The 24090-nt window shown below is 37.3% G+C and overlaps 1 protein-coding gene across 3 annotated transcripts in view; it reads right to left on the bottom strand.

Moving 5' to 3' along the window:
- The window catches only part of LOC310892820 (uncharacterized protein), a 460614-nt gene that overhangs the window by 353334 nt on the left and 83190 nt on the right, over positions 1 to 24090 (bottom strand). Inside the window, exons 4-5 of one of the 3 annotated variants that reach the window (XM_083821048.1) lie at positions 17516 to 17665; positions 11443 to 15781 (exon numbers count right to left, since the gene is read on the bottom strand). The gene's annotated coding sequence lies outside the window, so the exon portion shown is untranslated. Of the gene's footprint in view, positions 1 to 11442; positions 15782 to 17515; positions 17666 to 24090 lie in introns of those variants that run through there. The other 2 variants (XR_014578472.1, XM_083821049.1) reach the window with 2 other exon arrangements.

The following is a 24090-nucleotide window of genomic DNA, read 5'->3' as shown; positions in this document are numbered from 1 at the left end:
AGAAGTAATAAAAGTAACTTTGACCTTCATAGCTTTCAAAGTGTTGCGTACTGATGGAAATTTTCTAACTAGACTTAAGAAATCTATTCTGCTCTGCCACCACTGCTCCCTTTTCCACTCCGTGATATGAAATTTTGAAAGCCTCCAGCAATTTTTCTAATTCCAAGCTGCAGTACAATAAATGAATCTATCATTTCTTGAAAAGTTACCTTAAATCACAACAATACTTTAATAACCTCCAGAGTTGCCATCATTCTTTTACCCCTCTTGGGAATGTTTCCCAGCACGTGGGAATGAATTAAGAGCTAAGCATCTTTGTAAACACCACAATCTGAGCAGTGAATTAGACTAAGATCCCCAAATCACTCAAGAATATAAATGAATGCTTCTTGGTCATTCGGTCTCAACATTTCCGTTTATCTTCCTGTCTCTATTTAGATTGAAGATACATGTCAGTTTGCATACATAGCAAAACAGAGCAGCTATAATGTGGACTCAGGAACAGATTTTTAAGTTACTGTCTCTGAGGTTGCCTTTCTTTCATACTCCTACAACCATATTCTGGAGAAAATAAAAGAGTTTAATAATGGAAAAAAGGGATGCTACAGAAAAATAAAAAAATAAATCACAGCTTATATTCTGTATGTGCAAGTATATTCCAGCACAAATTACAAAGTCAAAACCAAACATCTTTTGCTTTCTAACACATACAAATGGGCTGAATTATTGTGTAATACGAATGAGATCTTCAGTCTTTTTTCTGGGTTGCTTTGCTGAATTTTGATGTTTAATCATCTTACAAGCAGGAAAACAAGTTAGAGGCAAGAAGGCAGCTGAGTTCACTGGCTGAACTGAAGAAGGTTTTAATTTATCACACCTACACACCACCATCTGCAAACCTTCCAGTGTCTCTTTTCAAGTGTTTAGAGAGCAATTTGCTTAACTGCAAGCCTACAGAATTCTGCACAAAATACGAGTCACTCAGGAAAGCAGAAAGGCCAAGCTGGAGTAGCTTTGTACATGGCATTACTGTGTACTTGTTGTCGAGACTAATGCTTACGGAACGATGCAGCTCATCCAAACCCTGCCTGGTTTTGCAGAGTATGTGCTTCCTGAGCATCAGGAAGCAAACTCACTCAGCACATGATGTAAAATTGTTTTGTTTACATGCAACAAAATGCAGAAATAAAGGATAGAAAGATAGGAGCTGCATTCTCCTTCACAGGAAAGGGAGGTCATGATAAGAACAGTAACCACCAAAGGCAAATGGTGAGCCCCCACCCAAAGAAAACAGATGCATTTCTGCATGAGTTTTTGCTCTCCAACAGCTAAGTTCCTTGCTCCTTGTCACAGGAAATGGATTATTATTATTATTATTTTTAAACACACTTGAGAAACTAAATGAGAGGGAAAAAAAATCAGTTAAACCATTTTTTTAGAATCCTACTTGAAACTGTACTAATTCTGTTACTAAAAAGTGTTATCCTGCTGTCATCAACTGTACTATGAATTGTTTGCTTTTTATTTTCTCCACACACATGGAAACAAAGCAGTATCAGTCAGGTTACAGAATCAAGTACATGTGTTAGGAAATTGCAGAATTAGAGTGCAATCCTAATTCAGCCTAAATGCATATCTAGGGTTGATTAACAAGTGCTTAAAACTTTTTTTTAAATAAATAGCACTAATTTTGCTTTATTAACTGCACAAGATAGACAATGCTCATTTTAAGAGCATCACTGTAGCATTTTCTCTTGTTCCATTGCTCATTTTGTGATCCTGCGTAGTGGGCTTTATTTCCTATCCGTGGTTCAAAACTTGCTCTGAAGACAAATGCATTTACTTTGTCCATACATTTCTTTGGTGCTCATCATTAGAGGATACGAGTGATTCGAACATATTATTTTTCAATGCAGCCTTGAAGTCTGCACCTGCCTTCTACAGATGCAAAAGATGTGCACTGAGATTACAGTCAGAGAGATACAGGTACACAAAATCTGAGACATCTAGCACATGAGCTGGCATAGTAGATAGCACTATTCATTATTCTGCAGACTCAAAACACAACTCTCTAGTGACTTCGGGAGTAGATGTGGGTGTTCAACACTTCTGATTAATCAGAGCATAGGATCTCACAGTCAGCACGCAGAAGCTGGGGAATACACGCACGATATGAAAAACTTCCTGACTTTACTAAACATCGGCGGTGGAGACAAGACTACAATCCTATTTTTCAGTCTTATCTAACTTCTCGCCTATATATCTCTTTTCCCGTAGTTGTTGATTTATCTACTACATGCCATCCAGCTGCAAGGAATGAAGAGACTATCGCACAGCCCTATGCATCTCTGGGCAGGTCTAAATTGTCATCAGGGTAAGGCAGAAATCGCATAGGCAGTGAGGGGATGGGGAGAAAGAGGCAGAACGTGATTACACTGGTAAATATTGTGTTCTAATGCACATGAGCTAACTTAAATGACCTCAAACCTTCATAACTTTTGAGTATTTCGTTACCTTAAAAATATTCTTTCTACATTATTTTCTTATGCTATCACCACGTGAAATCCTGCACTGTTCAAAGAACTCATTCCACGCAGGGATTTTGGAAGGGCAGTAAAGGAGAACAAGAAGGATGTTTCTGCGTGTAACTTTTTTTAACGCCACGCTTTGCTTTTCAGTTAAGGCTTGTGTAAGCCTCTACATGCCAAGTAGCCCCCGATTTTCTCTACAAGGACTCTTCTGCTGTCCCGACCTAAGAGCACAACTGCCGGCCAGGCGCCTCACGGAGCCCCGGTGAGCGCTGAGGGCGCCGCGCTGCCCGACCCTGCGGCACCGGGGCTGGCCTAAGCAGGCCGCCCGCCCGCAGCAGGCCCCGGCCAGGCCCGGCCCCCGCCCAGGGCCCAGGTGCGCTGCCAAGCCCAGCCCCCGGCGCTGCTCCCGCCCAGCCGGGGCTGGCCTCCAGCGCCGGGCCAGGAGCATCCTCTAGCGGCCAGCCGCCCCTCAGACGAGAAGCTTCTGGAAGGGGGAGAGGCGGCGGCAGCTTCGGCGGTCTGTGTAAGCCCTCGGGGCAGAAGCGGTGGCAGAGCCCTTCCTCCCTGCTCGGCAAAGCCCTCACCACCAAGCGAGCAGTTTCGTGCCAGAAACAGCACAGAACAGACATTAAAGGCATAATAAAGAAGTAAAACCCAACCACTCTAAGTCCCGTGAGAAGAATGGAGACAAGATGATATGGTATCGGTCAAAAGATATCGGCCAAAAGCAACTGTTTACAAAACCGAGTGAATTATGTCGCATTCACATCAATTATTTGTAGCCATTTCACTTAAACAGCCACCGCTGGATCCTAGTCAGCATACCGTAGAAAAAGGGCCAAATGTGAAGGAAAGAAAAAGAGCAATCACATGTGCTTGCTATTTCCCCAGCCGATAAAACAATCTCATTGTGGCTAAAAAAAATAATAATAAAAAAAAAAACAACCCTACCCAGCAAAACTTCCCCAGTTTAACTGCTTGGGAACTTTACAGATTTTGGCACAGATGTGGACTGAAGCTTGGCTCTCTATACTGTTATTATGATCTAGGATTAAGGCTTTCTTGCAAGTAAAAAGCCAACAGTGGGTACACGCTGGCTGAAAACATAAATTAGCTTGGTAGAGCATAAATCACACAGCAAGGTCAAGTAACTGGAAGGCAAAGCACAAGTGCCTAATATCTTGCAGACCATGAGGGTTGCATCCAGGATCGTAGGTGGCCACCTTGACAGCTGCGGGATGAGGTACACGACCGAGAGCATGCCAGGGTTTGGTAGCAACACTGGCTCTCATGAGGATCCCAGCCTCACAATTGCGCTTTCTTCTCTTTCCCTTTGATAAGCTGCTTTCTCTCAGGCAGCATTTGCCCTCCAAACACATTAAAACCCAGCACATTCACCTGAACTGATGTTAATACTCTAACACATTCCAGCCATAACTAGGCCAGGAAAATAGGTAGCATGTTTTGACAGGTCTAACAGCAATATGGACAAGTACAGACAGAGTATTTATAAAAGTAACTATTTTTTACTTACTGGCAAAGCTTAAAGTTAGTCATATCCTAATGAGTAAGCAAGTTATATGTCAACATATTACCTACCTGAGGTTTCTTCCGAGGATCATCACAGAGGAGCTTTGATGCGCTTTAGAACAGACTGTGTTTATTTGTCCTCTCTTGAAAGAGGAGGATGACACTGTTTTCTTCCATTTCTGACTGCGCTCAGTTAGATGCCAGGAGGTATGACTAAGCCACCAGAGGGTCTCTGCAGTTTAGCCATGACCCAGGAACCACAAGTGGTGTATATATAACCTGCACTCCAGCAATCTTGACCAGCCTCTATTGTCCAAGGGTGCTTGCCCTAATATACCCATCACCCAGGAGAAGTAGATAAGAAAATTTATCTGTTCCCACAAGACTCACACCACATGTCCACACCAGGGACGGATGTCTTCCACACAGCTGTAGATTAAGCAATAAAGGAATTCACAGGAAAACAACAAAAGGGCTTCTAGCAGTGACAGCTGTCCTTCAAGTACATAACCTGTGCTCCTGCCAAGGAATCCTGGTGACTAATTTTTTAATCACAGACTGCATGCATTGATGATTTATTCTGACAAACCATCTTTTATATCTCATGGTAAGCATATTATACAGATGGCACCTAACACCTTGAGTGCAGTGGAAACAGAGACATTTCTGGTAAAGACACGGTATAGTGGAGGACCAAATATGCTTTCTTTAATCTTAGTCAGCCTTCAGATCAGGCCGTGGCATGGAACAGATATTTGCAAATAACATATTTCAGTCCTCTCTTCTTTTCACACTGTTATAAAAAACACTAGAGCAGTCAGAGTGAAGAAATGGAGAATCGTGGTATTGTTCTACTCCCATTCTTTCTGTCACTAACCTGGAACCTGCCTGGCCAGTGGAAATTCAGGAAGGTCTGATTAAAAGTAAAATACTGGCAGCTCAGTCTGGACTGAGGAGGTGACTCAAAAATCACCTGTTGCCATCTATGACAATTAACTATAAGCTAATTCTGAGGACTTCCAAAAGTCACGTTCAGTGACCAAGGTAAAGTGTTTGATCCAGCAGAAAAACAGCAGCCAAAGAGACATACCGATGTCCTTAAAGAAGTCAGTGTACAAACAGCAAAACATTTTCCTGCCCTGTTGTGGTTTATAGGTCAAACACCTTCAGAAATCTGGAGTCCCTTACTAAGCACACAGTTCCAGTAATTGTACTGAGATGACTTCTCACAAATTGCTGAGTGATAACTTGTTTTATCTGGAATACAAAACAAATGTTGAAGTTTTAATATCTAATGACTTCTTAACTCTCCTTAATGAGGAAGCCATATCAAAACTTCATGTTTACTTTTGCTCCGACTTTTTTAACTTTTCATTTAAAATGCCCAAGTGCATCTGATGCATTGAAATGTGATGAAGATATGCATTTAAGCAGTAATAGCTACAAATCAGCTAAATAGAAAAATATATATTAATTTGCACTATGCTCTCCTGTGTTGCAAAGTTATACAGAACTGTTATACAAAAAAAAAGTTATAATTTGCTATACAAAGCTTTAGAGTTGGTTTAAAGACCTGTGATGTGAGAAAAGCAAGACTAGGAAAAAAAAACCAACAAGCTTTTGTTAGACAAAGAGAACCCTTACTCGGGATAGAAGTATTTAATTTCCACAAAACAAGAACGGAAAGCCAAAGCTATTCTACTTGTACACTTTATGTGGTACTGCACAATGGCTGCTTATAAATGAAATAAGGCTAGGAGGACAGTCATCGCAAAGAATAATTGCTGTGACATGTTATTTGTGTTAGCAGTATCTGTAGGGAATAAAACTGCATTGCATCCAGGACATACTTACAACATACACATACATTAGCCTCATACATCTGTGTGTGTTAATGTCATTGACTCATTAGGTAGCAATATATGAGGCTGCATATATACATATTGTGTCAGAAGTCCTTGCCCCAGTACATCCAGTAACTTGACACAGAACTGCCAGCTTCAGTTAGTGAAATTCTTAGCCTTTAAAGAATATTTGTGGAAATTGTAACAGAGATATCAAATATCAGAGATAGTTGAAGCCCCAAAATATAAATTTATATGTATGTGTTTTAACTCTGTGTGTAGGACTGGTACAGAATTTCTTCCATCGACATACAAACTAACCCCACCTATTTCTGGCTGGCTAAAGCAAGCCTCCAGAAATACATCAGTTTCCCTAAATGCACAGGCAGATCTTTTCCCCTCAGGGAGCTAAGGGCAGGTCAGCACTGCTTGCCCTCTCACAGTGGTTACTTTGGTTTTCAGCATGTTCAACAGAACCATTAGCAAAATGCAAGAAAGCATTGAAAGCAACGAAACTAGGAGTGAGAAGTTAACATTGAGTTTTGATGATAAGGGAAGTCTACCAAAGCAGTCATACAGGGGTCTATGCCAGGCCCTGTTTTGTTCAGGATACTTCTTTGTCATATGAAATAATAGAAGTGGGAGGAATACCAAAAAGACTGCTACAAATACAAAATTATTTGTGTAGCCAAAGGAGTATGGAGAGTTATGGAGGACTTCTCGTATCAAATCATCAGCTTGTAACATAACAAGTGAAATTCTTTGATAAATGTAAAGTACTGCACTTAAGGAATATTAACTCAAATATCCATACATATGCATGAATATATATCTTAACGTGTAATACATATGTAAGCGTATACATTCCCTGTGTACCTAATTATGCACATGTATGCATAATATTAATTGGCCATCACCATTTAGGACAGATTATATTGTCTGTAACCCTATACGAATACCAACTTTACATTCAGTGGAAGTCAAGAAGATATACAATATTAGGAACTTGATAGGAAAAGAACAGAGAACATGGTATAAAGATTAAATCCAGGCAATATTCTGGCATCCTTGGAGAAAAAAAAATTTAAAAAAATCATGTAACAGAACTCTGCAAGAGAAGAGTGAAGATGATGATCTATGGTGCGAGAACATTTCTTTACCAGGATAAATTGAAAAGCTATAAAATGATTAGCAGTATAGAGAACGTGAGTGGCAATGATTTTCTGCTGTTTCTCATTAGTAAGCCTCAAGTATAATTATCAGACAGCAGCTTTAAAACATGCAAGAGAAGCATCTTTGCACACAGCTTATATCTAGACCATGGAATTCATTGCCACAGAATGCTGAAGACATCATAAGTGTAAATGTTAAAAAAAAAAAAGCTGAAAATATATGCAAGAATCATATGAATCATAGCCTACTAACAGAAAGATGCAGGCATAGCCTCTGGCTTAAGATAGTCCTAAACTGCTTGAGCAACTGAAGGATGAGAGAATGTAGTGAGGAAGGAAGCATCATCATGTATTAGACCTCTTCATATTTTCTGTTCTCAAGCTCAGTAAGGTTATGGTTGAATTGCCTTGTCCATATAAGCTTACGTCTGTAGCCTACCAACTACTTTACCCATCCTGAACATGCCATACTGTATTGTACATACTGACTACTGCTATAGTCACCAAATGTTCCCAGTATACTTTTTTATCCTTCCAACTGCCACAAAATTCAGAGATGCTTTGAGCATCCCAGAGTGATCCAAGAGGAGAAGTCTATGTATTTCTTCTTTTCTAAATTCCTTATTAGCTTTCACCTGGTAGATTTTACATTTTCCAATTATTTTGATATTTCATCCTACAATCCCGAATTTCTAAGACTTTTAGAAATGGAGATGTGAAAAAAACTCATCTGACACGTACATAGTCTTATGATCATCCTACACATGCAGCAATGAAACAAAAAATTGAACAGCCCTGCCTTAACCATTGTGTTATCTTATTTATGCTTGTATGCTGAGAAACAGAACATTTAGAAATTGATTTTCAAATAATTACTACAAGTATTAATGTTACATGACCCTTTATCCATTCAGTACAAATAGACCAAAGAGTGAGTTAAAATGAAGAGAAAAATAAACAGATTCTCTAATAGAACATGTTTTCACATGTAGTTTGCCTTCAATTTTGGTTCACAATAATTTTGTAACTTTAAACAATTTTTTTTTTATTCTCAAAACACATAATATTTGAACTGTTAACTTTGCTATTGTCAGTTGAAAACCCTGTACCAGTGTACAGTCCACAATACATTCTTTAAAGCCAAATGGAAAAAAAAAAAAAGAGTGAGGGGGTAGGAAAGAAAATGGAAGACAGGACAGACAGAGCTTTGAAACTTTCAAACTTAAGCTCTAGAACATCACTTAGACGTTCAGTCCAGTCCACAACAAAGCAAATAAAGGAGGCAAGGAAAAGCCTGGAAATTGAATTAAAATGTTTAGAAAAATAAACTGCACTGCCTGGTTTCAATAGCTACTGTTGATTTCCTTTGCTTTTAAAGATGTGTGCCCAGAAGTCTGGTATTTCTTGAGCCTGCTGGATGGACACGGCAGTCAAGTAGGCTGTCTTTGCCTTGCAGGGAGAGACTCTTGGGTAAAAGGTAAATTCGAGCTACCTGCACTTCCAGTGTCACAGTACATGGCAGGAGACAACACTGTCAAAATGCATGTAGTCCCAAGAAGAGTCAAAGAATTAAAGACAGTTTTGGATAATCTTTTGAAGACTTCAACAGGTCTAAATTCAAGTCCATGCTTCTGCAATGCAGAACCAAGCACTATTCATCAGAGCTCTTGCAAGCTCCACACAGATTAAGAAATCAAGTAGCCTTAAGAAAGGGTTCTCAGCTGAAAATTGTACAGAATTTACCAGGGTAGAATTTGAACCTTCATGTCTAAGGTTTCTGAGTGCTACCAGACCATTACAGAACAGGAGGAGCATCACTACCATATCTAGTAAATCAAGAAATAAAATAAAAAGTCATGCCTATGCACAGAGAGATTAATTCATTACTCTATTGCCTACAGAGAGCATCTTAGCCATAGCTGCAATCCAGTTAAATCAAGCATGGTCAATGATCACTGTACTTCTACTACTACTCCCCCCCCCCCCCCCCCCAAATTGTGAACATAATAACTACCTGAAAACAAACTGATACCTTTCACAAGCAGGGACCTAATACCTTCAAAATGTTACCACCCAACTATAAAAATAGATACTTTAAATTAGTATCTAGCTTTTAAAGTCTTTTATTTCTTTTTAATCAGTGGAGGTACAATTCTATTACCTACTTTCTCAAAGTTCAACAAAGACTGGAGAAACTCATCCTTTCAATAAACGTCTGCTTAATAAAATTGTGCTTTGTAATAGACTCACTAATGATTTGATGATGATCTGGTGAAGTTAGGAAAATCTTAAGGTAATCTTGTCTCTTCCCCTGTATTAACCAGATGTGTGTACTTATATACTTTCGTATAAGTAAATAGATACGTAAAAAGCTGTAGTCTGATAGATTTGTCTCTTTCCAAAAGATAACTAGATGCAGAGAAAGCCTTTTTTATGGTAGACAAGGGAACGTTTACAGAGGAGAGCAAGTGCTTGACGTCCTTCTGACCATATAGAGCATACAGGCTGGCATGGCTTATTGTGGTCCAGCAAATGTTAGACATAGCGCAAGTTCTTCAGTGTAAGAAGTTTTGCTCCATATTTTGCAACAAGAACAACAAAAAAAGCATCTGTGTAGTAAGTCACTCGGAAAAAGGTCAGTACTACAACTACAAATAACAATCCAGCCTTTTCATGAAAGGACATTATACTGAAATTTATTTGGTCCCATCCCATGCCCCACCTGCTTCAGTTCTTCACACCAGAAGCAGCTTTCCCTAATAGATTATTTCACTGACTCAATACAGCTGCTTACAGATTATTCAAGACTGTAGCGAAAAAAATTAAAATAAAAATTGTTCAAACTATTCTGTTTGAAACAAACAAACAAAAAACCCTAGTGAAATACTTTCATAAACAATATGCCAAAATATTTTGGAAATTGACATGTTCTCCAGAGTCTACAAAACTATTGCATATTTTTCAGGATATAAGGTGTTAAATGTCCATAAGTTTTACAATGCAAATTTACTAATTTGGGAAATCTACATGAACTTTCTACCATATCATTTTCTTTTCAGAACAATAATCTTATTAATTGGTTATGTATTATAATGCATATATCTCTATATGTGTTATATATTTTTATGTAGGTGTAAGAAGCCAAATCAGGATTACACTTGAAGGGAAGTTTAAGGAGGGAAAAGTTGAAGATAGTTGTAGAACAGACTAAACTATGCAAATTATTTCTGGCAAATCTCACATCTTTGTTAACAGGAGAACAATATGCTTCAGACTGATGAAAATAAAACTAGATACCCTATTTTACGTTTAATTATATTACAAGGGAGCAGAGAGTAAAGTTAGAGTAGCTTGCATCAAAAAACTAGACAAAAAAAAAAAGGAAACTGTTTTATCTCATTGAGATACATTTTTTGGCCCTAAAATTGGTATTTCCTCAACTAATGATTTTTAAAACATAAAGACAATACAAAATAAAATACTTTACAATTATGTTTAGTTTCAGAGCAAGTGCTTTACAGAGAATATTTACTTTAACACACTCCCAAGTAAACATATTCTCAACGTGTCTTCATTTCATGATCCTAATTTTAATTTGCAAGCTATGAACCCATGAACAAACATATTACCTGTATCAGAATACTAACATCAAAATATTTGTGAGATAAACTGAGGTCTGACAAAAACAGACAAAGAGAAAATCCATTGCATTTCTCATATTCTGCCAAAAGATCTAGTCATGGACATACGTGGCTCCAAAGTATGTCTGCTGAAAGTGTATGCAAGTGTGGCTGCTTACAATTCACAAGATGCAGAGGTGCCAGTAGAAGCATAGAAAAATGTATTTATGAGTTTAAGGGGTAAGCATTTATGGGCTACTCAGAGCATCAATAAAGTGAGATTCTACACTTCTTCACTAAAAGTCTTAGAGATCATACCTCCTATTTTTTTTTTTCCTGAATATGAGATTTAAAATCATAAGGTGCTTTTTTTTAATAGTTCACTTAGTCTACTACATCTTTTGGAAAATACTTGGCAGGAAGGTATTATGAGAGACAAATAAACCTATTGATGCCTAATCCTATAATGCCAAATGATCTTGCCTGGACTCTCTAAACTGGTGCACCCATTCAGCCCAGTTCAGTTTGCAAGATCACGAGTAAAGAAAACTCTTCCACTGACGGATTTCCCCATACTGTCTCTGGATTTCTTACACATACAATAACTGAGAGGAAACTCATACAACAGTTCCAAGATAACACACATCTTACACTTTCAGAAGGTGTGAACTTCATTCACAGCTATATTCTGCAGCTTGCTGAAAACTGATCAGTAATAGAAGACTTACATACCCCAGACACTCACCTCAGATCAGTTCCAAGAGCTAGCACTTACTCCTTCCACACAGCCCCTCGTTAACTGCACTGCATAAGCTAATGAGTGATCTTCTTCCCCCCTCATCAGCACCTGGGTTCAATTATTACTAATCTGATTTTTGCTACAGATGATACAGATTCTTGGTTGATCTTGGTAATCAATATGAATATTTAGTACATACACTGCTTACCCAGTCAAAAGGAAATTTCATATAAGGGAAACTTGTTTTTACTGGCCCATTATCATTCAATGAGGGAATAAAAAGCCCCCTTAATACAGACACTGTTGGTGAATTAACTTCTCAAATTTTGCTAAGGTTGTTTGCTGTGCCTTCATTTGGAATACAGCACAGAGCTTAATAGCAGGATACAGCTGAGTTCACTGCTCCTTAGGCTGGCAGCAGTCTGAAGAACAATCAGTTTAAAAATGATTGTTTATGACAACTGAATTATCTAGAAATTCAGAGTTAAGCATTTACTGTGCTGATCATTTAAAAGATAAGATGAGGATCATTTAACGGAATCTGAAGCATGACATGGCTGAGGAGATTACAGTTCACAATCTACACTTTCATTACCAGAAAAGCATTTTAACATAGCGTTCCACAGAAGTAATGGCATAGAGAATTCTGAAAAATTATATAGTTGCATATGTACATTACCTGCTTTCACTCAGTACTAGCTTTATGTAACCTAAAACAAATGCATGTTTTTGCCCTCAAAAAAACAAGCTAGTGATTAAAACTTGTGAAACAATGTATGTTCTGAGACATTCAATAATTAAAAAGAAGGACAGTTCACATGAAACCAAGTTTTACAAAAACAGTTAAAAGTAAAACCAGGCAAGTGCAATGGAAACAGTGCCTGTTTTCAAGCAAATGCTATGAAAAGTATTTAATTTGCAAGAGAAAAGTTAACTCAATTGAGAAACCATCTCAGTAGCATTTCCATCCTTAGGCAACATTTTACAGCTATTGCTCATGCCATGCTTCTGGCAGGCAAATGTCATTTTTAAATAACACAGGAGGAATGCAGAGTCAGAGTTCATCCAAGAAGATGAGCACAGGGCTCAGGGTTTAATATACAGGTCAGTTGGAGCCAGCAGTCTTACTTTTTCTCAGTAATCTCTATTGATTAGAGAGATTGCTTCGGTTTACAACAAAGACAGAAGGTCTGTCTGTCTGGTATGACAGGTATATAACAACCCTCAAAACCAGGTGCTTAAGAAAAATTTACTCATTCAGTCTAGTGCAGCACACTAGAGAGACAGAAAGATTCAGTTTTAAGTTGTGATATTTCTGCTGACATTTGCCATCTCATACAACATGTAGCATCAGGTCATCCTATGCCATTAAGCTGTAGGTTAAAAAAAAAAAAGGCAAACAAAACAGGCAAAATAATATCTCATTATTTGCAAAATGAGAGAACCCAGTTTTCTAGGTTAAAGTCCAATTACTAACCCAATTCTGAAATACTTTGAAAAGTGGAAGAAATCTGTTAAGCTTGGTCTTTAAAACTACTACGCCAAGCTTTTCCCTGAAGAAAGTTTCTATTTAAAAGGGACCTTAGAATCCTGTCTTGCAAGGTTTTACAGTAATATTTGGCTATATACAATTTATTTCTTAGTAAATTTTTCTAACTTTTTTCCTGGTTCAGCCATAATGAAAGAAAAGATAAATGCCCTAAAAAGGACTGTTGTGGTTTATCAGGAGAAATCTTCATCAGCCTCTTCAGGTGAACAACATCAGTAGAACAGACATACTCTTTCTTTTTTTCTTCCTTTCTCTTATCTTCTTATTCTTTTTAGCTAAAAGCAAGAGGACTGAATTACCCTGGAATTTGAAAGGCAAGCTCCTCATATTAACGGCCATTACTTGATTAGAGTAAAACTTAAAGAGTTATACAACCAAATTTCAGCTTTGGTTGCATTTCATCACTCTTCACCGAATTCAGTAACTCCTACATTACTCCCCCCTTTCAACCAAGATCACTTACCTATTTGTGTTATAGAAATAGAAACAAAGCAATAAGTATCTGTTAAGTCAGTGAGACATACTTTATCTTGTACTGTAGGAACACATATTTTAAAGAATGAAATGACTTTTAAATGCTAGTGAAAGGTTTACAATTTGAAATTATTTTACATTTCTGTTTGTGGCAGGATGTTGATCACCTGGTGCTGGAGACACTGCACCAGTAGGATGACTGAGCACGGGGCTGATTTTGGTTACAGTCCCAAAGTCTCCCTGACCAACTCATGTCTGACCTCAAAAGAGGCCAAACTTTCTCTGCAAGTAGAACACCAACATATTTGCATGCATGGCCAGAAATGGGATAATTTCAACTGGCATTTGTCTTCAGAAGGGAAAGCCTACCTAGCATACAAAATGAGACTGCTGTGCAAGGTCCTGATGAGCTACAGTTAGTCCATTCAGGTAGAGATATCTGAAAATACTGTTAAGCTTCTGACAGTTCTCCCAGCTGAAAAACAGGCCATATCTCTTTTCCGAGAAAGCAAAATAAATGTTCATAACAAACTCTTCTCCAGTATACCAATAACTGCCTTGATGCCCATGAAGAAGTATAGTCCTTGAAGGCTGAAAGCAGAACACATCTAACTCTTAGGTTACTAATACCAAAAATTTAAATGTGAATAAAAAGTTACACACTTGTTTTCTTTTCTTTCTGTCTTTTCCGTGTTACACTAACAGTCACATATTTCCACTAAGGGCCTCCAAGGCAGAATTTACTGAAATTTTTAAGTATAAAGTTGTTTTATACTTTTTGTTAGTTGAGTGTTCTAAGGTAGCATAAAAATAGAAGCTTCCAGAGTTGCTATTTTTTTCTGAGAAGTGATGCTTCAAGTGATCAGGGCAGTTGCTATGGGTAAACTCCTGGCTTCATTAAAGTTTTCACTAAGCTTTCCACAATGGTTCTCTGGTCTGAGTGTGTTCTGTGAGTACTGCTACAATAAAATGCTCAAAGTACAGACCCATGGCTGCTTTCCACAATCAATATTGAATATTAAGAGCACAATCTCTGCTTTCCTACCACACACTTTCACTTATAATACATTTTCAAAAATAAAAACAACAACAAAAAATAAAGTGATGTAAGCAATATCCAACTGGAAAGATTTTGCACGGGTTTTTGTTTATCACATGTTTCTTTATCTCAGCATTGCTGTTCCTACTTCAATGTGACTAAGTGGGTATTAAAATGAGTGACACTACCCATGACCCAAACCATTCAAAGCAAGTAATGATGGGCAGCTGAGCCCCATGTTGAAAAGCCATTGCCAACCCCCCCTGCTTCTCCTCCCTCACTTTTTCCCAACCTTTTGGCCAGATCTAATTTAAATGTGAATACCTTAAGTAATTTCCAATATTTGTAAAGTCAGTATATGCAACTGCATTAAAGACAAACAGATTTTTGTGTACTGTTTTGCAAGGAGATTTTTTTTTTCTTAATGTCCTGCAGTTGCTGGGAAGGTGCTTGGTAAAACTCGCCTCAGCTGGTGTACAATTGTTTTATACACTTTCCCCTTACTTCATTCTTTAGTGAACATCTCTGGAATAAGTAATTACTGTGGGAACACTTCTTTACAGCAATTCTCAAACAGCAAAATTGGCAGAGGTTGGTTTTATAAAGTTCACAAACTGAATGGTGCCTTATTGCCATAAACAAAGGGATTTTAACTACTAGCATTAAAATACACTAAGAATAACAGATAAGTGAATCTGTGAATAAAGATAAGTCCTTAATTGACAAGAAAATGAAGGATTAAGCTAATGCAGCATTATAGCAATATGCCAGGGATTCAAACTTCGGCCTACATCACCATTTTGGACTAAGTGATTATAAAAGCTTTTTAAATGACAGAAAGCAGGACTCCCCTGAGAAATTTTCTGCCTAAAATTTGTCAAAATGAGTGCAACTGGTACTAAGCCTCAATATGGGCTGTCTAAATGAATACATAATGTATTTAGTTACTTAAGATAATTGAAGTCTTGCCAATTTAATTAAAAATAAGCCACCTATTGAAAGGAAAGGATATTTCGAAATCTCACAACTGCTGGTACCACTGGATGAATTCTATGAGTTTGTTTTGTTTTTGTTTTTTTTTAATCAACTTCTCCCCACTGGTTTTACCTGAGAAATCAACTATCTTTCACTTGAGAAGACTGCCCATGCAAAAGTTCAGGAACCAGATCCAGAAGTCTTAATGCACTTAATTGAGTAAGAACTGCTAGCCTTGAGCAACAATAGACGTATGTGAGTACATATGTTGCTGTCCTTTTCCATTTTTCCTTGATGCCCTGTCCAACCTTTGGAAAAGAAATACATAAAATCAAAACCTAAAAGTAAATAGAACTTAATGAAATCTTTAAAGTTTCAAGAGGTATTGCACACTGATCTTCCTTTTGAGTGAACTAGTAGGTGAACACTTGAAAAAAAAAGATAATAGTTTTTGGCAGACCACACTGAAATCAAGGATGGGAAAGAAAAAGTTCAGGTTACAGTGAAAAGTGATTTCAGAGAGCCTTGTATAGCTAGTATAGCTGTAGAAAAAGAGGAGATGAGATAGTCTCCATCTACTAACAAATGTATAATGGCTTAACTTACTCCATACACAATAAAAAATTATGAAAGTCAGCTCTTATTTAGACTGCTGGGTAAAGACACACTGCTTCTCTTCTAAGTCTCATGAAACCAGTTCAAAATCATACAGGAGTATCATGTATAGTGTGGCACTGAGACCTACCTTGTCTAAAAGTTAGAAACCCCTCACAGTGTACTTTCTCCTGAGAGAGACAACTACCGCACATAAGCACAGGAAGACTTAAGTGCTTTGCTGGACTGAAATCAAATGCTCGTCTCCTTAATTTTCTAAGCAATATGCAAAGCCATTTCACTACACTGGCCCAGATATCTCTGTAAAAGCCTTAGCTTAACCATAGTTCCTCCTTAGTGGTTATGAGCTTACTGAAGATAAAAGCATTACTCAACATAGATAACGTCATTACTCAACAACTCCAGCACTGGCTGTTCTGCATTTTGATGTATCTGCAATATCATTCCCTTCTCAACAGAAGACAAAGCATTTAAACATAAAACTAGATCAGAGAACATCTATTTTACTTAATGGCACCTCTTATCAGAAGTTGAATGGTGGATTCTACCTTGACACAATGGATTGTGTTCATTTAAATTGAGGTCTCCATGTGATCAGAGGTAAAGGACACACACGTACAAAAAAAAAAAAACACAAAAAAAAAACAAAACAAAACAAAAACTATAAAAGAACCAGCACAAGGAAACTCCTGAATATCATAAAATCATTTAGGTTGGAAAAGACCTCTAAGATCATCTAGTCCAACCTCTAACATGAATATATACAACTGTTTCAAATCCCTCTTTTACTGAAGAGGATAAACACATTTGCAAATTTTTATTCTAACTTTGAACTCCTATAGACTATTAGACTATTACCAGCAATCTTTTTGAATCTGTTAAAATCATTTCTGATAGAATGATTTGGAGATTATCTGAACTTTATGTTAAAAAATAAATAAATAAATTTACCCTGCTTTGGGCAGATGGTTGGACTAGCTGACCTCAGGAGGTTCCTTTCAGCCTGTGTTACACTATACAACTGTGATAAAATTATCATCAGCCATAATGGACCCTTTTATATTTTTCTCTAAAGTCACAAAACAGCTTTTTTTCAGTTGCTTTTGTTAGACTCATTTTCACCCTTACTGGATGAAACAAGCACAAATCTCTAACCAAAATGTCCTTTAAAATCCTATTAGTTCAAGTCATGCAATTGTAACAGGAATAGAATTCAGTTTTTAGGCAATATGTTCATAGAATCATTTAGGTTTGAAAAGACCTCTAAGATCATCAAGTCCAGTCATTAACCCAGCACTGCCAAGTTTACCACTAAACCATGTCCCTTCAGATGTTAATTCATTTGAAGTAAACAAGTATGTATCTTTTTATTTATTTGTAATGAAAAATAACCCCATGACATTTTAGGTAATTTTACTGTTACTCACTCTTCTTCTGGAGGGGCATGAATTCTTCAGAATTATCCAGAGACCTTCAGATACACAGGAAAGTCCTTAAGTGTCAACCAGACAAACTGTTTTAAGGGGTGAGATAGTCAAGGCCGAATGTTCTGCAGCACATTAGCTATCTTCTGGCCCCTAAAGGGGATAAAAAAAATGAAAATAAAATAAAAAAGGATAAATCAGACATCCAGTTGCTAAATCTGAATTGCAAAGCACACATTCTGCTCTGGAGAAGGGTTACCCAGATGAGATGCTTTAAATTTAGCTTGAGAAGGATGAGCTGAAGGAAGATTTCTAAAAAAGCAGAAGTGACAAGGAAGACAAGCTAAGGCTCAAATAAAGCGAGTGCAAGTAGAAGCTGATCTGGAAAACCAAATTGTGCTAATTTGGGGGATCTATTTCCTCCTCTGGAGACTCATAAGCTCTAAAAGTGCATAAGGTGGCTGTGAATGGGCTTGGAGCCATCTCTAATTTACTATACAATTTACCTTTAAAATTATTTTAGAGCCAGTGTTGATATGTCATGCCATATATTACCACACAGAGCTCAAAATACTGCTTTTACTCCGAATTTCAAAATAGAGCATGGAAATTGGACCGCTTTATAGTAGATCTGCTTTGTTTCAGAGAAAAGCATTTGTAAACTTAAAATAATGACAGAAAACATTCACTAGGAATCCAAAATTCACTAAGGTAAAATGAAGAGCAGAATGCTCCCTTGCTGGTAAACAGCAAAGTGAGAGGGCTACGGAGAGAGTTCCATACAGTAAGAGACTATTTCTGACTTGAAACAAGATTCACAGACAAAAGTAGGAGCAGAGCAACTGTAACAGGAAAGAGAAGATGGCAGAAATCAATGGCAGCTACCTTCAAAATATACAAGTCATTTATTATTATTATTGGAACTTTACAAAACTAAGCTAAATATCTCCCTCCACTCTCACCCTTCCAAACCTGGTCACTGGTTGTTTATTGAGTGATTTCTTGTACAAAACACTGTAGATGTACACCTCATGGCAGCATCTGTGGATAACTTCTGCGATGTCCATTGTAAGGAATTATGGAGAATAAAACACGAGAAAGTGAAAACTACGCAATTGAAGTCTGGCCAAATCAGATGCAGATAACTGCTCTGTAAAAGTCAACGTCAGAATAGCAGAAGTGTGATGAGAGGTCATGGGCAAATTTAATGTGGACATGCCGCTGAACTCACAGACCCTGCAGCTACACACAAGTCATCACAGTGTGTGCTTGGACTGCGCCTATAGGTATAATTAATATGTGTTGCACAAATGCAGACTGCAAAATGTAAACAAATTTTAGGGCTCTGATGCTGATCATGCTCTGCCAAAGGTGGAACCTGAACTTGAACACTTGGTGTCTGTTTCAGGGCAAAGCTAAAACTAAAGTTATCTTAAAGAACCTTCAGTACAGCCACAGGAGTTAGAAGGTAGTTTCTGTAACGGGGGAGCAAGCTGAACAAAGAAAAAATGCAATGGGTCACATTCTGACATAATGAAGATCAGTGCAGATCCATTTATAAAAAAATTTCCAACTTATTTCCTCTGGCAGCTTCGTCTGGACATACAAAACCAAAATCCGTTCAATTCTGTTAGCTACCATAAACATTAGATTTCCTGTGCTTTTCTGCTCCTGAATACACCAGTTTAAATGTTGTGGACTTCATCGGAGATCCTAATTTTAGATTTACACAGGCATTTGTGAGAATAAAACTCACCATGGTTAAACTGGCATCCATGTTTAGAAAAACAAAGGCAAATTTTCTTTACGCACTTGGTTTAGCATTACTTACATATGTGTTAGAGTTCCAGTGCCAAGGACCTTAATTTCCAATTGCAGAGTCATACATGAGTGCTATGTTTAATCTTCACTGTTTATGGAACATTAAACTTTGCTTTAATGGTATCACTGTCTTGTGGAAGGCATTTTACGGTAGACTTTTTAGCAGGCTACTGCACATAATCAACTTTTGGGTGTAGATTCTTGTCACAGTGTGGAAACATATATCAAAATTTGGGAACTTGATTAAAGTTTCACAGACTGCATTTAAAACTGGACAGCTTAAACTTAAAAACCAGGTGGAAATGACTTCATTTCTGAGTCAAAGTACTGATTAAAAACTTTTAGGAGCGGTGGGTGGTCGGCATCTCTGAGAGTCATTTATTTAAGCTGTCTGTGACTAACTTTAAACCTTGGTGTTTGCAATGTTGTGTTTTGGGGGCTTGGGGTTTTCCTTTTCTCTTTTTAAAATTATTATTGTTATATATGTGCAATATATAATATATTCTATAATATAATATATTTATTTATTACAAATGCTGATATTTCTTACCCTTTCCTCGTAGAGAGGAGATGATTATAGAAGAAGGGTGGATGTTTTTCCCACAACTTCAAAAGACATTTGCCTGTAAAATTTGTGTGGTTTTTGTTAAAATGGACTGACACAGGACTTCTGCTACTTCAGAAAAAATCTTCAGTTCAGTTACAATGACTATAACTAGACTATAACTAACTTGTTATAACAGGACTACTGGGTTACCCTAAATAAACTGGTATTCAGCACTGGGTTTTAATAGTTTAGTTTAGGGATTACCTACACAATGTTAGGCAAGGCCTAATTTGTTCTGTTCCCTCTTCTAACTCATCTTATCTGGTCTACAAAATGGCATAAATTATTTTCTACCATCAGATGGGCTTTCCATGGCTCAAGCAAGATGATTGGTAGTCTCAGATCTACAACGTGAAAATGACCATCATCCATGAAGTTGCTTTGCTTGCTGGCACTCTCTACTGAAAAAAGAAAAAAAAAAAATCCGAAAGAACACAAAGACTTCACTAACATCTTACTCCTAGCACAACTCCCATGAGATTATCAGTGATGATGTTTGGAAATGCAAAGTGAAATAGAAATTCATTTGAAAAACAAATTATGAAAGCAAAATATCTTATAAATAAATAAATAAATAAATATCGATTGCATCAGACTTCTGATGAAGCTCAAGGTAGTTTCCCACGGCTTCCTGGAAGGCTTCTGTACAGGCCACACTTCAGTAACCGCTCCAGAGGTTTGAACCTCTGCACTGTGGAGCAAGAAGTCTGGAAGATTATTCAACTGTAGCCTTTATTATGACAGCCTAAGCTTGTCAGCTCCATACAAGAGATTTTGTAAGACCGAAGGAAACTTTGTACTATGACTTAATGGGAAAACAAAATCTGTCCTCTGGCCCTGATGTCAACACAATGGCAAGGCTCACAACCGTATAGTTAATTCTGTTTCCTAAAAATAGGATGGATGTTCATACTGACATATCATATTACTTGGTCCATGATATTCCTTGAGACATGTTAATCCACAAGCCAAAACTGTGCCAGGGAGCATGCAAGCAATTAACATGGAAAATTGCATGCCCAAAACTTAAAATCATAACATGATCCTATTTCATTTATTAATATGGACATAAACTAGAAATGCTGTAAATTAACTCTGTGCCATCAGATCTCAGGAATTTCTCATGTACTTTCAGGAGTATATTCACCACATCACTAGAATGCCAAAACTGCTCAGCTTAGCTGCAGTCCACAGATATCTGAAACCAGTCCACAACCAGTCCAATAGGACTGAAGGGCACCAGATCCCTAGAAGTCCTGAATAAGCTGATACCCTCTATCCTATACTCTTAGGATAATTTTAGTTTAGAGATATCTAAAATATTCTCTTTATTTAAAGGTGATTTTTTTTCACAGAAAAATCTATAGTAAATCTGAATTTTTATTCCAAACCTGAACAGATTTTTTTTTGCTTTAACTTCCTGCTTCTGAGTACCTTAACTTGAAGCAAACTGTTTGGCATACTGCAAGGTGACTTATAGGCACAAGAGCCAGAAGAAACACACTAACTTTGAAAAACTTCATATTGAATAGTAAATAGATAATAAATAAGAAGGGAAACTAGAAAGAAGGCAACTGCAGTAGCAATGTCAAAACTGGCAGTGTTGCTATTCTTACTGAACTCTGAAATAATAGAATTCAGTACGGATTCTTAAGATTAGGTAGAAACTCGTGGGGTTAAGAATACAAAAAATGTGTTACTCTGTATCATGCCAGAGTAGGAACAAGCAAGAGCAGTTACTTCCAAAAGTGTTTAAATTGTATTTCTAGTCTTTAGAACTAGAAATTAGAAGTGGCATTACGCTTAATAAGGAACAAAGAGCCAAGCAACTTATCACTGTGAGCAGGTGAAGACTGAAACAGAGAAATGTGCCTAAAAAAGAATGCTGAGCAATGTTTTTCAGTCTCTTTAGCAACTTTCTGGAATATCTGAAAATGCAATTTAATCTTTGCACATCTCAGGATCATTGTAATTAGAAAATAAATCATTGGTGGAAAACCCTTTCCAATCCATTAATTTGGAAAGATCACATGTATAGCTACTGAGTGAAGCAGAAAGCAATATTGAAACAAAAACAGAGTGGCTGGCAGTTCCAAATTAGAAATACTGGAACAGACACTGTTGAAGACCAAGATCTGCAAAAAAAGTACAGGAAAGCAAAGGAGAAAAAAGTGTGTAGGGAGAGGACAGTAGAGCTAGCACAGTTCATGGCCAGTATTCAAACTAAAGCTTCCTCAGTTCTGGGTCTGCCAGGAAAGTTATTATTTCTCTAAAGAACAGAAACATAATGAAATTGCTAAGTAAGTAAATAAAATCTGAAGCCAGATGTTTACAAAAGGTTACCTGAACAGCAACAAACATGTTATCAATGAAATCTAACTGTCTAGAACAGATCAACATAGTTGATCTTCAGTTTTCCGATGGGCACTCTTAGTGAGAAAAGTCGTTTCTTGAAATCTGTGCAATTTCATCAAAAACCAACAAAAATAATCTGTAGAGATTTATTATGTTGGGAGCTTTCTGACTTTATTAAATGCTACCTTCTCCATTTGAGTTCTTGTTTGGATAGAAGTAGCATGAACATGATAATTGTTTTAGGAGAAGAGTTATACTGGGCAGATTGATTGCTACTGCGGAAAAGGTTTAGTAGTTATGTTTTCTACTATCAGTGTATGAAGTACTCTGAGTGGTGGGCAATGTTGGAGTCCTCCCCTTGAGTAAATGAAGTGAAAGTGATGGGACAAAATCAAGAAAGTGATTGACAAACCAGGAAAATGGCTGAGATAAACGGCTCAGAAGGACTCAACTGCCACACAAATTCACTGCAATTTATATGCCTCAAAATTGGAAGTAGAAGCCAGTGAACATTAATTGGCAGCCAGTCCTACTCCAGTCTAGTTCTCTACACTTAGTATATATTATTTGTTATTTCAAAACAGTTTGGTTGGTATATTGTATACAGATCATTTAATTATTACCTGCAGAGCCAAAAGAGCCACAAAAGGAACACAGACTGAGTAGGCAACAGAATTAAAATTCACTCAAATATTTGAGTTTCTCTGTACTGCAATTCTGCTGATGAACATATCTGTACAGGATTCCTTAATGACCACTTAACTTTTCTGTCTACATCATTTCCATATATCTGTGTCCAACTGTAAACTCCTTTTAGAATGAAACACACTTGCCTTCTGTGTTGTCTATGTGAACTTTCTATCACACCGATAGAAAATTTCTATCCATGGGATAAATGAGACAAGGCTAGCACCTAGGGAACATTAAATCTTGGAGAATATTGTTTGAACAAAATCTTCTTTGAATAATTTATTGAATATCTTTTGGGATATGAAGAGGAGGAATATGTCTTCCCAATTTTTGTTGCACAAGAGGGTTAACTATTAATACATTAGATGACATAGGCTTTTTAATCGTCTGATAAGACCAATCAGGGGGTCATCTAGCAAAAAAATGACTAGAAGTTATAAGGTGAAGTTTAGTGATGATTTCCTTTTTCTTAAAAAGAAATCAGAAGGAACAGAAGACAAAATCCTCATTCCAGAAGATACCAATTAAGAAAAAGGGAGAACTCTAGATACCATAATCAAGTCCAGCTGTCACTGGAGTTACAAGAAACAAGGTGGGGAAATATATTTATTACTTTAGTCTTTTTCTTACAGTATTTGCAAAAAAAAATTGATGGGTTTGGAACAATCTGCATGCCCACTAGGCTAGGGTTCGGCCACATGTGGCAGTTCAAACTAAGACTGTCCGGTAAGCCCAGAAAAGGAGTACTCAAGTTGTTATGAAGTAGAGGTACCTTGGTTTATCCAGATAGAGCAACAAAGCCGCTAGGGTCTACAAGAAGGTAAGAGGCTTGTAGCTCCTGAGCTGAAAATTGGTCAGAGAAGGAAGAGGGCGTTTCATTGCAACCTAAGGAAAGTTTTAGAATATAAGGATTGTTTGGTGTGGCCAAGCAAAAAAAGTTTGGGTATTCAAAATGCAGCTGTTACAGAACCATGGGATGTTTGCATACATTCCTACACACAAACCCTTCAACAACACTAAAAAAAGTCGAAGTATCATAGCTTTAATTTCTCTTACTAATACCCTGTTAGATAGAAAGATTACTATATGCCAGCACCTTCACTAG

This window comes from Anser anser (assembly GCF_964211835.1).
Source record: "Anser anser genome assembly, chromosome: 1".
NCBI lineage: Eukaryota > Metazoa > Chordata > Aves > Anseriformes > Anatidae > Anser > Anser anser.
The sequence above is the reverse complement of the archived record's forward strand: the minus strand, read 5'-3'. Positions and strand labels throughout refer to the sequence as shown.